At 36.7% G+C, this 19,008-nt stretch overlaps 1 protein-coding gene across 1 annotated transcript in view; it reads left to right on the plus strand.

The window, feature by feature from the left end:
• Window positions 1–19,008, plus strand: part of Myo95E (Myosin 95E) — a 1,268,077-nt gene that overhangs the window by 769,118 nt on the left and 479,951 nt on the right. The gene's annotated exons all lie outside the window — the stretch shown is intronic.

Raw genomic sequence — 19,008 nt, forward strand, 5'->3', positions numbered from 1 at the left:
TGGTAGGGCGCAAATTTCCCGGGCACAAAATTCTCTCATTCAAGGAAAATGTCCGTGAAGTTGACAAGCCACTTATGTCAGACCCCAATTTCGACTTTCAACGTCGCTTGTGCTACGTTAGTGTCCGATAGTGACGCAAATCGTTAGTACTTCACAGATAGCGTGTGCTTTTAAAATAATGGATATAAGTCTTCTAACTGCATGCCAACACGCCCACTTCTAAGAATCATCTAAAAAATGAGGTTAACCGTTAGAGAAGTAAGTGATCATTAGTTCCATTAACATTAACGTTAATGCCTCCATCGTGCGGCCCTTTGAGTAATAATAACACCACGCTCTTTGCTAGAGTCTCAATGCGTCCCTATATTCTCGCGAACATAATGCGCAATGTGGATGTCCCCTGACGTGCCCAAGTTAGTTACTTTTTTGGAACTATTGTTTATCTGTTATTGTTTATTGTTTATTGCTAGTCTGCAGAGTAGTCCTTACATTAATATGCCATTGTCCTTGATAATCATTGCGTATTTACAAGCAATTTGTTATTACTGTTAGAAGATATCAAAAAACAACAGATTCAAATCTACTACTTAACGGTTCATATTTTTCTTTTACAGTACATAATAAATAATAAATAATAATAATAATAATAATAATAATAATAATAATAATAATAATAATAATAATAATAATAATAATAATAATAAGACTATTACAGCATAAAAGTTATCAATTGCATCACACTGGCAACAAGCGACGCATATTTTAACTTCATAAAAATTCGTTTCTCACGACTTTCTGGAAAACTACGTATGATAACATCTTCATTATGTCAAGTTGTTTATCTCAGTGTGATATATGTCTTACCTCTGGACAATATCACAGTAAAACAAAAATTAAATATTAGGAGTACATCGTACTTTTGGACTACATCTCATTAACCATGGGAAGATTGAGTAGTGTATACTTTAGGATGTAAGTTTCAGCTTAACTTGCATCATACATTCTTAGGATTACAAAAAGGAAATTTGTTCGTTTGCATTTGAACAAAATTCTTAGAATTACAAAAAGAAAAAAATAATTTCTCCGAATTCCAGAATTTTTCCGAATTCCGGAATTTTCCGATTTTACTTTCCGGATTCCGAAAAGTAAAAATTCCGGAATTGGCCATCCTTAACTATAATGACTATCATAAAGTGTTTTCTAGTGTAAATAGTGTTGAAATAAGAAGTTTACACTAGACGAGAACGATTTCATAATTTGGGTATTAGCAGATCAAGAGAGAAAGAAAACTCTGTTGCTGTGAACGTAGTAAAATGATGGTTTCGTCTGTGACATGGTTGCAGCAAGTTTTATGGGTATTTGTTTAATGCAGTAATGGGCAAACTGTACCCCACTGAAAGATTCTATCTGGCTCGCGACATGATTCCTAACTAACTAACACTATGGCCTATGGAACCCGGAGGTTCAATGCCGCGTTCACAAAAGCTCTCCACCGACTTCTATCCTTAGCGAATTGAATCCAGTTTCTACTTTGTATTCCTACCTCTGCGAGATCCATCTTAATTATTGTCCTCCCATCTGCGCCTAGGTTTTCCTAATGGTCGTTTTCCGATTGGACTTCCAGTCAAGACTTTGAAAGCGTTTCTACTTTCTTCCATTCTAGCTACATGACCTGCCCACCTCAGCCTCCTAGACTTGACGACCCTAACGATGTTGAGTAAACCGTATAAATTATGTAGTTCCTCGTTATGAAGTTTCCGCCATTCCCCATTCCCGTTCCTCTTGGGTCCGCATATTCGTCTTAGGATCTTGTTCTCAAATACTTTCAGCCTATGTTCTTCCCTCAGAGTAAGAGACCATGTTTCGCAACCATACAGAACAACAGGCATGATTATCGTTTTATAAATTTTAAGCTTCAAATTCCTCGACAGAATTCGCGACGACAAGAGATTTTGAACCGAATACTAACACAAATTCCCTGCTTTTAGTCGACATTTAATTTCTTCGTGAATATGATTTTCGTCTGTTAATTTTGATCCTTAATTATAATATTGAATTATTTGAAAGTATCCACTTTATCAAAAGAATTATTTCTATTTTAATGCATCCATAATTTGCCGTATTAGGTTCCGACGCACTTCCATGCACTTATCTTTCTCTGCATTTACTTCTAAACCCATGTCCTTACAAGTGTTTGATAAGATCTCTGCATTTCCTTCTATTGTTCTTCTATCATCCCCTATTAAATTTACATCATCAGCATATGCCATAACCTGGTGGATACCGTTCAACTCTAGGGCCTGGTTGATATCTTTGATTTTTCTTATGGCGTATTCCAGCACAAAGTTAAATAATAATGGCGACAACGCATCTCCTTATTTCAGGTCATTTTCGACGTGAAAGCTCGTGGACAAAAATTTTCCTGCCCGGACTTTACTTTGGGATTCATTTAAACATATCTTAATTAATCTAATTAGCTTTCTCAGTATTCCAAGTTCTGTAAGAACGTTGTATAATGTTTCTCTCCTAACCGAGTCGTGCGCCTTTCTAAAATCAATAAATAATTGATGTACCGGGGTATTTTATTCCCACCTTTTTTGGAGTATTTGGCAAATGGTAAATATTTGGTCGACAATTGATCGAATTTTATCTAAATCCGCACTAATAATCTCCAGTAATTTGATCTGCGTATGGGGTAAATCTTGCTAATAGAATATTTGAAAGGATTTTATAGGATGTTGACAGAAGAGAAATGCCTCGATAATTATTACAGTCAATTTTTTCGCCTTTTTTGTGAATTGGAACAATGATTAATTCTTTCCACTCTTGTGGCAATTCTTCCTTGTTCCAGATAAGGAGAATGAGTTTGTGTACATTGTTCCACAGTTTTTCGCCTCCAGCTAAAATTAACTCAGCTGGAATTTCATCTACACCCGGTGATTTGTATTTCTTTAATTTCTTTATAGCGGTTTCTACTTCTATTCGGTTGGGTTCTGGAATATACAGTTCTGCTGTGTGTATCTCCTTTTCTCCACGCACATTACTCTTTGGCTGCGTGTTCAGCAAATCGTCAAAGAAATCTTTCCATCTATTTAAGATGATATCCGAATCAGTGAGAACTGTTCCGTCAGCTTTCTTTATTATATAAGCACGAGTTTGATAACCTTTCTTAAATTCGTTGATCCTCTTAAACATGTCCCTAATATTTTTATTTTTACTATTATCTTCAAGTTCCTTAATTTTAGCTTTCAAAAAAATCGCCTTTCTTTGTTCTAAAAGTTTTGGAATTTTTCCGCCTGATAGGGGTATATCTGCGAAATTTTGTGTAGTTATTTCATTGGGATTTTGTAGCCAGCGTAATTTTGCCTGTTTTCTCTGCTAGTTGAATTCATTCCTGGTCGAACCATGGTTTGTTCCTACGTATTTCCGCGTGTCCCAATTTTTCTATTGCTGAACTTTGAATGCTATCTCTAATTTCAATCCAAGTATCCTCAACACCAGTGCACTCCGAATCTTCTAAAACCGAGAATCTGTTAGAGACTTCTATCTGGTATTTTTCTCTTACCTGGCTCTCTTCTAATTTCTTTAAATTAAATCTCTCCGTTTTCGGACATCGAATATTACCTTTATTCAACGATAATCTCTCTCGTATTATCGCTACTATCAGGTAGTGATCAGTGTCACAATCAGCCGCTCTAAACGAATGGACATCAATTATGCTAGATTGCCTTCTTCTATCTACTAAAACGTGATCAATTTGATTATGTGTTTTTTTCGTCTGGTGATGTCCAAGTATATTTATGAACGTCGCGATGTGGAGATTTTATACTCTTCACCGTTAGGTTTTTGGATGTTGCAAAGTTCACGAGTGTAACACTTGTCATTACTTTCCTTATGCAGACTTTCGTTCCCTATAATCGGTTTGAAAATCTGTCGTCCTACCTTCGCATTGAAATCCCCTAATAGAATTTTCATATGGTATCGCGGGAGTTGGTCAAATATCCGTTCCACTTCTTTGTAGACACTGCCTTTTATATCGTCATCCTTATTTTCCGTTGGAGTATGTACATTTAAAACAATAATATCACACCATCGTCCCTTAAGTGTAATAGAAGGTAGTCTATCAGTAATAAATTCAACCCGTTTAATTGCTGGTAATATTCGTTTGTGAACGAAAAACCCTGTTCCTAACTGGTGATTTTTACTTTCTTCCCCGTAAAAAAACATAAAATTTCCTTCCCACCTAACTTTCTGAACTCCTACTAGGTCCATCCTGTATTTCTGTAACTCACTCGTTACTGATTTTAACGCGCCTGCTCTATAAAGACTTCTAATATTCAATGTTCCAGATTTCACGTCCATTTTCTGTTGTTGAGGTCGTGCCAAGTTGTCAGTCCTTGTCCGCGGCTTTTGTGAATATTTCTGAACAAGTGTTTTTTTTTTTTTTTTTTTTTTTTTTTTTACTGGATGAGGTTGTTAGCCCTACTCCCAAGCTGGAGGACCACTCCTAATCATCTGTCCGCAACTGCTTATTCAGTATATTCGCAGCTAACCTCTATATCTAGAGGCCTTCTCCTCAATCCGCTACCTGAGGACGCGCCATGCCGTGGTGACAGGAATCCGCGTTACACGGCGGCATGATTCCTAATCTGACAAAACACAAGAAGAATAGAGTTGTTTCGAAAGGTTGTCTTTCCGTTCCTTCAGCACTTAGGAGAAAATATTTTCAATAAACTTACTCTTAGGGAGAACGGGAATTCTTCTGTTCTGTTTAATCTTTCGATACAAGGAATTTGATATAGGAAGGGACTTTTTGAGAGAAATGCAGCTCCGATCTGGGTGCCTTCTCACGTAGACCGGACTGTAAGAAGAATAAGTATTTCTTCAAGTTTCGTAATAAATTTTGGATGCTATTCTACTTGTTCTTCCCAGAAAAATGATTAGGATCCTGTTCTATTATTAGCCGTAATATTGACATGTACTTTTGTAAAGAAAAATGTGATTTTTAAATACATACAGAGAAATGAAAAATACAATGATTTAGTTGCAAGAAAGCCGTTTGACAATACAACTGAAACGATCACAAAACAAACATGATTCTTTCTAATATCAAGCCATTTCACAACAGTATTTAGTTTGTACTTTCAGGCTTATTTTCAGCATGCTAAGTTTCGCACTACTTAAAAGGTACCACAGTTTACATCCTCAGGGCATGTTTGGTCAAGAGGATGCATAAAGCGGCCTTTAAAAATAGAGCCTTTGTCTTCTATATCACATCTCCTTTCTTGGCATTACCTTATCAAGTGATTTGTCTTCTGTACATTCTATACCATGTGCAGTAGTATCATATATATTTATATTGTTAATGTAAACAGCAGAAATTCAAAATGTCAGATATCCCCAATGTAACAAATATAATTTAACGCAAGACCTCACCGTCAGTATTCTAAGTGTAAACAGTACGCAACCGCATCCACGTAAGCCACAAGACTATTAGACGCGAAACAAGGCTTCTTCCCAGTGATTTGATTCTTTGTTGAATTCTCTACATTTATTCTTTTATATCTCCTCCTATCTCCTATATTCCCATTTTCTACTTCCGTATGGTACTGTAAAACTTGGAAAACCACAAATAACCAAATATAGCACAACAAACTCCTGCAAACGCCACTTTCTATGTACTTTCCTGGAAAACAACTTAATACGTTTCCAGATAGTTTATTATCTGTTTCCAGTAAGTGTGTTCTATATACTACAGTGTGTCCGTAAAGTTGCGCAACCCAAAGTTTGTTTGCGCATATCTTTTGATCTAAGAATGATAAAGAACTTAGACTTGAAACAAATGTAAGCATGTTCTATGTAGATATGTTTTTTGAGATCATATTAAGTGTAAAATAAACAAATGTGCAAAACGAAGAAAATCAATATTCAGTTGCAGAAAACTTATTTTCTGCGGGTGCGGAAATGTGACAAAACTGATACAATGTTACCATACAAAAGGCTTTTTAATGCAAGTCAGTCAATCGAATGGACATAAACAAAGTAACATACGTGCTTGAGAATAAATTATCATGTGTAGTTTATGAGAAAACCAAACAAAACCTAACTTTCTTGGCGCTAAAATGCAAGTCATTCGTTGTTCATAATACAGTGAAGTATTATTATTTACATGCATACACACTGAGAAAAAAAAATATGTGCCGTACGTAAAATCGTTTGTTACATTTGTAAATCCTGCAGTTTTTGGACTTAACGTGCAGCAAACGTATAACTGAAAACGCATGTTTAATAATACTTTCTGTATAAGAGTTCCATCTGTACGTACTCTCCGTATGAAACAATACAAGCAGTCAGGATCTCACATGCAAATAAACGTATATAACATATAGCTGACGAAGGTAACATACATGTATGTATGTAATATAAAGAAGATTGTTAGATGTCAGACATCCTGCAACGGTATCATGTAACACCTAAGGGCAGTACCAATGTAGCATACGGACAACGTATACTCCGTACTGATTTCTGTAGTAAGCAAGAGGATTCCGTATCTTTGTATAATATACCGCTGTCCAGAGAACGGATTTTTCTCAGTGTGGAGATAAACAAAATAACATACGTACTTGATAGTAAATTACCATGTTTAGTTTATGAGAAAACCAAACAAAAATGAACTTTCTTGGCGCTAAAATGTAAGTCGTTCGTTGCTAATAATGCTGTGAGATATTGTTATTTATAAACTTACACTTACTGTATATGTAGCAAATATTTCCTGTTAATAAACACATAGTTATTAACAATAGTTATTTCATAAAAAAAACATTATTCATTTTGCTTCAAATGTAAACATAACGGCATAATATTTTGAAACCTGAGGAGTCGTCAAGAAAGCTGGCAAACACACTTCACTGCTACTAGGACCTTAAAACTCATTTTTGTCGATGTATTGTGTTGAGTTACAAATAAACTTAATTTCTCGCCGATTTCCTACTTCGTACGATTCCTTGAAATTTGGAAAACCAGAAAACAAGCGCCATGAGCAGTATCTGTTATTTGTCTTTTCCCCAACGGTGACGCGCATACTGCTTGTAATCTTTAATATATACTCATATCTAAAATTATTGTCGCATGTCTATAAATATGTTGTTGTAGGAATATAATTTGATAACTAATTCGCCCGAGATATCTTTCAATGTTAGTATGTGTATAATGAGCAAATACATGTATGTAGCAAATTTCATGTCACGATGTCAGTAAATAAGAACAATAAGTCGAAAATAAAACTTTCTTGTCCATTTAGCAACATTTTGTTTTACTCATTCTAATATTCGTATTTATAATTCTTTTCCTATGAAATTTACCACAAATATACATTTCACACATAGTATATACACATAACTTATACACATAGTATCAGTATTAGAAGTGCCCTGCAAAATCATTATCAAATTATATTCTTATAAGAAGACAGTTATAGATATGCGACAATCATTTTGGACATGAATGTACATGAAACGTGAGACTTCTTCTAGTCCAGTTGTTCTCAACCTAATTCCTACAACGATCCATATTCTATCACATTCTCTTGCCAGTGACCCGCTTACAATTTCTGGTTTGTAGTAAGCGTGTGTGGGATTTTTAACATACGTATTGCGAGATCTCACGACATCTATCAATTTCTATAATAGTTGAATCCATTTTTTGTATATAGTGGATACAGTAACTTTCCTAAAAGCGAATGGATTACACAGAGAAAATCCGTTCTCTGGACAGCGGTATATTGTACAAATATACGGTATCCTCTTGCTTACTATAGAAATCAGTACGGAGCATACGTTATCCGTATGCTACATATGCACTGTCCTTAAATGTTACATCATGCCATTGGAGGATGTCTGATATCTAACAGTTTTTCGTTTATCACATGCATATACTTATGTTACCTTCGTCAGCTATATGTTATATACGTCCATTTGTATGTGAGATCCTGACCGCCTACATTGTTTCATACGGAAAGTACGTATAGATGGAACACTTATACAGAAAGTATTATAAAACATACGTTTTCAGTTATACGTCTGTTGTACGTTAAGTCCAAAAACTACAGGAATTACGTATGTAACCTATCTTTTTAAGTGCGCCACCTACATTTTTTTCTCAGTGTAAAACCAAATTTGGCCAGTTCATTCATATTGCAAATATCGAATTCGATCCGTCATACTGTTTCAAAATGGAGGCCGTTTGAAAGTCTCAAAACTTTGTAACTCCCTTAATTTTGAGTCATGATAAAAAGAATAAAGTTATTTCTAATTTTGATTATAGAAACTTGGACAATTGTTAAAAAAGTTATTGAGTATTTTAAATGACCTGATTATGTGCATCATCAAGATTAAATCGGACATTGCCGCAATAGTGAAATCACACCATGCTCAGGTATCTCATTAGATTTCAATTTTAATTGTATTTCAATATGCAGGTTTTGTTGCATTTGTATTTTTCTGGTATTTCAATATGCAGTTCTCATTGGCTTCACATCGTACCTCTTTCATTTAAATTGATTTTTAAACAACTATACACCTGTTAAAAATGTTTATGAGATCTATTTTTTGTTGTTCTTAACAGTAGGCCATGTATTAAAATAAAAATACACTTATCAGAACAAAATGAAAATAATATTTAAAAATATTTTCTGATATTTGATTCTAATTATATTTATCTCTTCCGCTTATCTTCGCGCCCCCAAGTTTGAGAAATCCTGGTATAGTCTAATGGCTGTCATGGCTGTCATTGATATCCGTGTTCATGGACTCGAGTTTCTGTGGAACCCCAAAACTTTCTGGCCTTGCATCCGTGCATCATCTGTTCGTTGCATCAGTGGTAGCTACTTCAATAAAGAACACTGCGAAGAGAAAGCCATCGATATTCATGTTGATAGCAGGGGCACTTCCACGCGAGGGTCCACCGGGTCCGGACACCCCCAAAATTTAGTAACTCGACATATGTTTGTACTCGGCATAAGTTTTTACTAAAACTATACTTATTTAGTAGAGAAGTGATTGATGCAGCATAACGATTTGATCTGACACTTCATCTATACTCTTTCTTTCCTTATAGAAAACATTGTAATTCTGAGAGTGTAGATGGGAGCACTTAACAATTACTTATCGTCTTTTCAGGTATAGAATACTACTGATTTAGGATAGGTAGGCATAGTGTATTATAGTATTGAACCCCTTCCAACAAAAAATTTGGGTGCACACCTGGTTGGAAGGAGTCGATTCGACATTTGGCCGAGCTCTTAACTGCTACGCTGACGCAGTTTATTATATGTAGTGATAAACATTTAGTTTGTTTTCAATCGTAGCAAAATAAATAAATAAATCTCTATATCTTCATTTGCCATTAATTGACTTTATGGAGTATGTAATTTTCAGTATTGTACAGAGAATTATGACAAAAGAAGTTGAACTAAAATTTATTAACTCACTTCAAAGTTCCTGATAAACTAATATGATATTAGGGTTTGTATATCCTCGTTTGCAGGCTACTATAGAAGAAAGCAGCATAGGAAGTTTTGATTTATTTGAAAATGTATCCTTGATAGCACATTAAAGATTGTGGTATGTAAATTTTTGACTAGGATTATTTGTTTTTTGTTAAATAGTACATTTAATTATGTTTACTCAAAATAAGTGACTCTAGTAATTGACGTGGTTATCACTAGGAAGAATGTCTCTTCATAGAATCGGTAAAGACTTTAACATTAATAACATATACATCTACTGGATGTTCAGACTTAAGCCACGCTAAGACTAAAACTGCTTCAAAAACACGTAATAGTGACTTCATTAAAATTTCACATTTGTTTGCTTATGGAATAAATATTGGACCACCACTTATTTTATGTTGGTTAAGAGTGAGTGTCTCTTTCAGTAGCTAGGCTATATGAAATGTAGATCTACAGCTTAAGATGGAATCTGGACCACATGAGCTCACTCCAGATCTCCCACGCCAAAGAGCATACGCTGACTATGTATCCACGAGGAAGCTGCACATACTTTTATTAGAGCATGTCCTGTATAGATTAAATACTACTACTCCGTCTAAATATTGCTTATTAGTTACATACAGAGTCACATTACATTTGTTACGTACTAGCAGTAAGCAACCGTCGTTGACGGGTCTTATTTCGTAACCTGAATTAAAGAGGAAGAAGAGTGATCTTAAACGAATGTCACCACAACTATTAAATTGCCCAGATATTTATCCTCGGCTGTTATGTAAGCCTACATGACAAACATATAATGATGATTGGATACAAAAAGGCGTTCTTATAAACAACCAGAAACATCCAAAGGAGTAGCCTATTGTCCCCTCCTCGGATCCGAAAATCGGAAAAACGGCTTCGTGCGCGATTATATCTGGTAAACATCTCTGTACAAAATTTGTTAACTGTAGATGACTCCTTTCTATAAGAAAAGCTGATGACACATACATATAAATATTTTATTAATATTAAAGATGAAAACATCCGAATATCCATCCATAAACTGGTCCTCATCATATCCATTAAATCTATCTTCTTAAATTGGACGTATCTTTCCCGCTAGTGTAATATTTAAAGCTAAATTTGTGGTACAACTTATAAACTAAACTCAAATATTTACTTCCCAACAACCCGATAAAAGGAATACCAAATCTTTAAACCTCACTTAATACAATGTTCCTATCTACAATATAGGAATAAGAAGTGAACTATCTTCTTGAAGGGGAGTCTGACAACCCTTTTGTGGAAATATTGTATTTGGAGCAACCATCAAATCTGGAAGGGGTGGGAAATTTTCGTGTCAATTTTTTCCTTCATTTCTCATTTTTCCCTTCCTTTCGCTCTCTTCTTCATCTTCTTTTTCTTCTGTTCCTTCCCTGTTTTATTCTTCTGTTCTGGTTGAAAGTGATGAGAGCGTGAGAGGTTTGGCCCCAATATTGGAAATGTTCAGTCACGGCTCTTGTGCAGAGGTCGAACTTACGAAATTACTTGAAACAAGCGTCCTTCCATCGTCCATTGCACCCTCTTCTTATACCAATCTCACGAAAATTCCAATACCCTACGCCCCTGTGTGTTATCTTCTTCGTTAATGCTCCCACGATCCATCGGAAGAATATATATATCGTTAATGCTACTTGCAGGGTGCTGAATGGAAAGCAAACGCCTTCAGCCAGACAATGCTTTTGGAATGAGGAGGTGATTATATAACATCGGAAAAGGGGAACGCTATAGACATAGACGGAAAACTCTGTAGCAGGCGCTCATGAAATAGGAGATTGTTCGACAATAGATTTTCATATTTTCTTCCTTCCTTTTTAATAAATTGGAGCCTTTTCTTGGTTGATTAAGACTCACAAATATACACAAAATTTTGAAAATGAATATATTGTTCGTGACAAACTAGACTCCAGTGCGTTAGTTCGCGGAGAGCTTCGGCCAAGCAACAGTTTCTACTTGAATTATGTGTGGTTAGCACATTGAATACCACCGTTGAAATTTCTAACTCCTACATATAAACGTTCGCTATATACCTATATTAATGCACGTAGTTTTGCTATTTTCCTCAGAATGCAATATAAAATAGAAAATTCTGTTGCCAAGTCCCACACACACCAAAAAGACAGACTAACAATGCGGATGAGTGAGAGTATACTATGTATATAGTATCTGAATGAACAAGTTGATAAATTTAATTGCTGTGCTGAAATTGGACTAATGTTTAAAAGAATCATTAAAAAAAATAAGCAATGAATACGACTCTCAAGCATTTAGTTTTTAAGTTTGTGATTTGAAATCGTCTGTTTTCTCTTTGTTTAAGTTATTGCCCTCAAAAATATGAAAATACTTTTACAGATTTCCGACGGAGTGTCCTAACCGGGAATCGATCCCGAGACCGCTCGCTTCAAAGATAAAAGCGTCAATGACTACAGTACATAGAGCTACTTATCAAGAAACATCTGGTGACTTGCCTTAATCCTGCAAGTACACACTAGAATATGTCATAATATACGAAGATCATAATTAGGTAATTTTTTCTAGAACAGTCATATGAATTTATAGCATAGAGGATCGCAAGTATTGGTATCATTTGTACTCGATTCCAAATAAACCCAACTATTCTGCAGAACAAGAGTGCTCACAGGTGAGTTTTAGGATGCAAGTTACGCCCATGAGATTATTTAGGAGAATATGATTTTTCATTGAAAATGACATAATCAAACCGGAGAATGGTAAATTTGGGACGAGAAAGGTCAATTAGGTGAGAACGAATGATACATTTGAAGGGGAGATTGCTTAATTTTGTTGGTGATGCGCCCAAGTCCTTGAGGAGAGAAAACACAAACCCTGCTGCAGAAGACATGTAGACAGATATACAACTTCCAACCCATTACAGCATAGATTTGAAGAGATTTAGTACATACAGGAATTATGAATAAGGTTTTCGAAAGCTGAGACTGGGAAGTCCGTTCCATTAGTGCGATGAATTAATTCAGATTGTAATTGAAAATGTCCAAACAATGAAAGTGTACTGCTCAACAGTTTCCCAATTAATTTCTTCACAGTTTCCTTAACAATTACACTGTCACCATGCGCAAGCCATAGGTGTCCAAACTCGCGAGCCCGACGCTCGTGAGCTCGGCACTCACGCTTAACCGGGCTCGGGCTCAATAATTGAGCGCGAGCCCGAGTGAGCCCGAGCCCCAATGAAATAAGTGAGCGCGAGCTCGAGTGAGCGCGAACCCAATCGAGAGAAGTGAGTGCGAGCCCGAGTGAGCGCGAGCCCAGTTAACAGAAGTGATCGCGAGCCCAGTTCAGAGAAGTGATCGCTAGCCCGAGCGAGCGCGAGTTAAATTGAGTGCGAGCCCGCGGTCACTTAACACTCACGTGGACTCATTTGCTTTAAAGTAAAAAAAAAAAAAAAAAAAAAAAAAAATGGGAAACTCATTCCATGTGCAGAATTGTAAAGGAAGAATGAAACAACTTTACAAAAAGAAAAAGCACACTCTTGAGGTCCGAGCTGTCATTTTATTGTCCAGAGGACTTCAAACACTTTTCGATAGAGAACCGACTTTTTTATGGTTATTATGAATTATAGAGAGGATGGTATTTGTTTGAGGCAGATATTTGTTTCTGTTGTTTTAGTAACAACTTCCATGACCCAAGCTTTTTTTTTTTTTTGTGAGATAATAGAGTAAGGAAACTACTTGACTTCGCGAAGTAGGAAATTTATTTACTAGCAACTAATGAAGCTGTGCGTTCATAGAAAAGTCGAGCGAAATAATTATGTATTATTTAATTGTAGCTTCTTTAAATCCCAATAAACAAGAGTAGCTCTTAAGAATGTTGATAACTTGCACCATAATGGTTATTCAGCCCATTAATTTATATGAGGAAACATTGTTTTAATTTTTTGAAATAAAAGAATTTTAGCCTGTTAATTTTACTGACTACTTCTTCTTGAGATCTTTAAATGTATTCTAAGCGAAATTTAACTACGGTATTATGCAATTTTAATATATATAAATAAAAACTAAAACAATATTACATTGAACATTTTTAAAGCAAGGAACTCTTAAATAGACCAGAAAAAGAAATTAGTAAAATTGAATGATTAAAATCTCGTCTATTTAAAAGAAAAATACTTCCTCATATAAGTCAATGGGCTATTAAAAAAAGAAAGATAGCAATTCAACATCCAAAAAAAATAAGACACACAGCTCCTTTCATTAAAGTCTCTTTTCGAAAGCTACCCTGAAACGATGGTGATTCGTTTGTTACAATCAGTGTTAAAAGTGAGGAAAAACACGAGGGACGTCATCCCCCACTTCCAAAAATATAGTGGGCAAAGATAGGCACAGAGGACGGCATAACGTCATGCGTTCCCCAACCTTTTCAGATCCATTTTTACCCTTGGTTACAATTCGATTTTGATGTTGTTTGACACAATATTTTCATTGCGGATTTATCAAATCTTATTACCGTGAAGATTAGCACATACCTGACGAAATAGCTAAGGGTTGCCAGGCGCTTATTCATATTGATTCACTGTGAATAAGTGGTAAGTAACTATTCTCATCTTCCAGACCAGCGAGATCTCATATAACCTCACTGATGAAAAAGAATATTAAGCTCCAAACAAACAAACACAAAACATTCTAAATTTCACGATTCCTTCGTAAATTGACATAATTACATTTCCTCTTTAATATTACCTCTTTTTTTATATAGGTACTATTTTTCCGTTATGTTACGCCATTAAAGAACCGGCTTTTAACATACATAAGGAAATGTAAAGATGGATTGAAAACTAGAACCACAATATGCTTACCATTTTCGAAAGTATTACACATAACTTCTTGACTCAAACTGATGGTATGACGTAAATTTCATTCATAAACATCTTTATTGAGCTTTCATTAACTTCTAATTTTCTTTGGTGTTGTTTTAACAAAATACAGGCTATAATCAACGCATATTTTCAAATTTTCAGTTTTAATACTCTTAAACTTAGCCTAAATTAAGACATATTCATATTTAATGTATTTTAGCAGGACAATATGCTTTCAAATACGTAATTAAAAGTAGAGGTTGCTCCTGAGGGAAGTCACAAAGTTAAAAAATTAAAGTTTTCTTTCCTCAAAGTAAGGGCAAAAGGTAATCTAATGGGCTTAGAAGATGCAGGCCCGAATGGGAACACTATTGTGGGGCTCCAGGTTTCAGAAAAACATATAAAGAAATCGCATTAAGACTATATCATCCCGGTATTCATGGAGGTGTCATATCACTTAATAGGCCTATTTTTCATCACAAGTTGGAAACGTGAAGAAATAAAGAAACTACTGCAGAATTAACTTTAGAAAATATTGCTTGTTTGTTAATACAAACTATTCACTCCCTCAAATTCTAGAGAGAGGCCAACAGGCTATACGTTCCCTTGTTTGTCCATTTGTATATGAGATCCTGACCGCGCATATTGTTTTATACGGAAAGTACGTACACATGGAATACTTACAGAAAGTATTATAAAACATGCGTTTTCAGCTATACGTTTGCAGTCCAAAAATTACAGGATTTACAAATGTAACATACGATTTTACATACGCCACGTACACTTTTTTCTCAGTGCATGGTTTTGAAGCATGGTCTCAGATACATAGCTATTATCTACAGAGCACGACAATGAATGAGCCTCGAGGCTTGGCAATACGGTAAAACTTGAAGGTGAAGGTCTGCTTTTAATATATCTGGGATTTACTAATTTTGTTGTACTTACTAATTCATGCAGTTTCTGAGCACAAAATTATCATTGGCCAAGGTCGATTTCCGTTTCACTGACTCGGGGTTGGTTAGTTGGTTTCTTAACAATGGGGATGGGACGAGGGGAGGGTTAACATTTTTCAGAGCACCAACACTTTCACTTTGAATGCCTTGGTGACAGGTGTTCAGAAGGTATTCACAATCAGTGTATCATACTGTAATTTGGACATCTTCGTTACGCTCACTAAACGATAAAAAAAATCACATATAATTTATTCCTATTAAAAATCATTGGACAACAGTATTACAAGCCCTTCCAATGGTCTAGTGGCTAGCACGCGCGACTTTTATGATCGATTCCCTGTGGGAAAGTATTAAACGACAGTGGTTCAGATTCCACGTTAAAACTATAAGTCCATGTCTCATATAGCCTCGCTGATGAAAGGGGACGGTGAAAGATAATTAATCAATCAACAGTATTTCAAATTTCAGCTGCATAAACAACCTATGACTTGTAGGACTAGTTCATTTTGTTAAAGCAGCTGTTTTAACGAAGTTTAGTATTAACGTGTCAGGTATTTCTTTGAGATAAGAAAAAAACATTATTTTATAACTAAATGATCGCTCTATCCACATAGATTCTGCAAACAGAAACAATGAAAATCAATATAAAAGTGACTCACATTATTTTAACAAAGATCGATTTAGGTAATAGTTTGGGCAGCCGCAAAAACAGGAAAAGTTAGAAAACTCCGATTTAACTGTAACAACTCCATCAGGGGTTGAAATTGGAGGGAGCATACGCCATTAATCAGCCCATTAAGGTGTACAAGCTCGCGAGCATGGCTCTTGCGCTCAACTGGCCTCGGGCTCAATTATTGAGCCCGAGCCTCAATGAAACAAGTCAGTGCGGGCCCAACTCAGAGAAATGAGTCCGAGTGCAATTGAGCTCGAGCCCCAATGAAGTACGTGGGCGCGAGCCCAATTGAGGAAACTGAGCCCGAGCACGAACGAGCGTGAGCCCAATTGAGAGAAATGAGCCCGAGCGCGAGCGCAGTCGAGAGAAGGGAGCGTGAGCCCAAGTGAGCGCGAGCCCAGTTGAGACAAGTGATCGTGAGCCCGAGTGAGTGCGAGCTCAGTTGAGACAAGTGAGCGTGAGCCCGGGTGAGTGCAAGCCCAGTGGACAGAAGTGAGTGCGAGTCCCAGTGAGTTCAAGCCCAGATAAGATCAGTGAGTGTGAGCGCGAGTGAGCGCGAGCCCAGTTGGGAGAAATGATCGCGAGCGCTGGTGATCGCGAGTCCAGCTGAGACAAGTGAGCGCGAGCTCGAGTGAGTGCAAGCCCAGTGGACAGAAGTGAGCGCGAGCCCAAGTGAGTGTGAGCGCGAGTGAGTGCGAGCCCAGTTGGGAGAAGTGATCGCGAGCGCTAGTGTTCGCGAGTTCAGTGAGACAGGTGAGCGCGATCCCGAGTGAGTGCGAGCCCAGTCGAGAGAGATGAGCGCGGTCCCGAGTGAGTGCGAGCCCAGTCCAGAGAGATGAGCGCGAGCCCGAGTGAGTGCGAGCCCAGTCTAGAGAGATGAGCGCCAGCCCGAGTGAGTGCGAGCTTAGTTGAGAGAAGTGAGCGCGAGCGCGAGCCCAGTTGAAACAGGTGAGCGCGAGCCCGAGCGAGCCCAGTGGAAAATGGCCATCTATGGCGCTAGCAGCAACCAGTTCCTTCCAACACCCCACAAAGAACTGAAAGCAAAAGTAGGGTGAATAAACTCTCATAAAAATAATAAAGAAGGATTATGCTTAGAAGTTTCAGTTTTGTCCGATAGATGTCAACCTCTGGAGGATGTTCCCTATCATCTAACAGCGTAATGTGTAATTTTAACATTTTACAATTTTACTTTTTTTTTTCAATAGGAGAAAATGGGATATGGACAGCCACCATGAAAGTTGCCCTTAGCCGGGAAAATTTTAACTGATTGATTTTATTAATGATCTTGGCTGAGGTAATCACTCTAATTATCCATTACAAAAACAAAATTTGCTTCAAAGTACAAATCAAGAGGTATTCTGCGGTGTAACATACGTTACAATATTAAAGGGTCAGTATCGTGATGCTAAACTGTGATGGAGGGCAAAACAACAGTTTCTTAGCTAAATTATACTAGCACGGTACCTAAGTGTCTGGCGACCGCGGACAGACACATCACACCGCAGTGTGATATTTCTTATGTTTCGCAACCGTTTTATATTTCACACAGACTGTCAAATGTTGTAATATCGTCATTATTCCAAAACTTATTTTTCAAATCCCGAAGTAAGACAGCAAGTATGTTGTAATGTTCGCTAGAATAACAGTACGTGGGTTTCCTCCCTCACCTTTTGTATTATAAAAAAAAACGTTATACAGTTTTTATACAAGATTACAAATAGGCAATTTCTCTAAAAGCTCTTCCTCTTATAAGTTGGGCCTCTTGCCCATAGGAGCGACAATTGCTGCTGGGTCTAAAGGAACCTCTTGTCTGATGCAGCTCAGAAGTAGGGTAGTATCTTCTGCCCGTTGCAGCATGAGATGGATAAGGAACCTCTTGCCCGATGCAGCTCGGAGGTAAGGTAGTATCTCCTGCCCGTTGCAGCACGGAGATAGGTGAGGATACCTCTTGCCCAACGCAGCTTAAAGATGAAGTTATAAGAGTCTCTCCCGTCCAATGCAACTTGAAGATATAACTAGAATATGACCAGCTGGTAACTGATATCTTCTGCTTCGAGGTGTTCGCTTTTATAACCAGTCTGGAGGAGCCAGTAAAAGGGTTGAAGAGGTCCTCTTCGTATTTCTTCGTGTTTCCTCGGTAACAACATCCGCCAGCTACTTGTAAGTGCTTGTGCCGAAGCAAATGGTTTCGTTTAGTAGTATGAGGAGATATTGCAATATGTTCCTGAATTCGTTGCGAGTTCGTTAATAATAATAATAATAATAATAATAATAATAATAATAATAATAATAATAATAATAATAATAATAATAATAATAATAATAATAATAATAATAATAAACTGTTGTTGCAGGCGGATTAAAACGTCCAGATGCTTTAGCATCAAACATTAAGAAAAAGTTAGCATATGTTTCAATACTTCCTGCTGCAATCAGCTGATCGTGACAGCATGGCTTGTAAATAAAAGTAAAGTAAAGTAAAATTGTTTCATTATTTATTGATAAAACTATTCTGATTTTTAAAATAAAATTTGGGATCCCTGGTTCAATCTCCGCCCAACTAACTTTGTAGTGAACAACATCATATTCATAGGTTTTCTCGAGGCACTCCCGTTTCCTCCAACTTTCTCATTCCACCAATTTTCCCATCATCATTAATCATGGTCTTCCTTAGCCTACATGGCATAACCGTGTTAACTTAAAGATTTCATTTCATTTGGCGTGGAAGACCCAGATTCGATTCCTGGTGGGAGCTGATGAGGCTCGGATTCCACGTTAAATAGTAAGCCCACGTCTCATATAGCCTCGGTGCTAAAAGGGACGCTAAACCCAAAATCAATTCAACTCATTTCATTTCATTTAAAAAAAAAATGTTTGCAGCACCACAATGCATCGAATTGAGCAGCCAACATTATTAGATCTTTCACTTTGTCGATTCAATTACATTGTCAGCAAACAATTACTATTTTATTCTACACCGGATATACGTAAAATTAAACTATCATCC

This window comes from Thermobia domestica, chromosome 2 (genome assembly GCF_964235325.1).
Source record: "Thermobia domestica chromosome 2, izTheDome1.hap1.1, whole genome shotgun sequence".
NCBI classification, from domain to species: Eukaryota; Metazoa; Arthropoda; class Insecta; order Zygentoma; family Lepismatidae; genus Thermobia; species Thermobia domestica.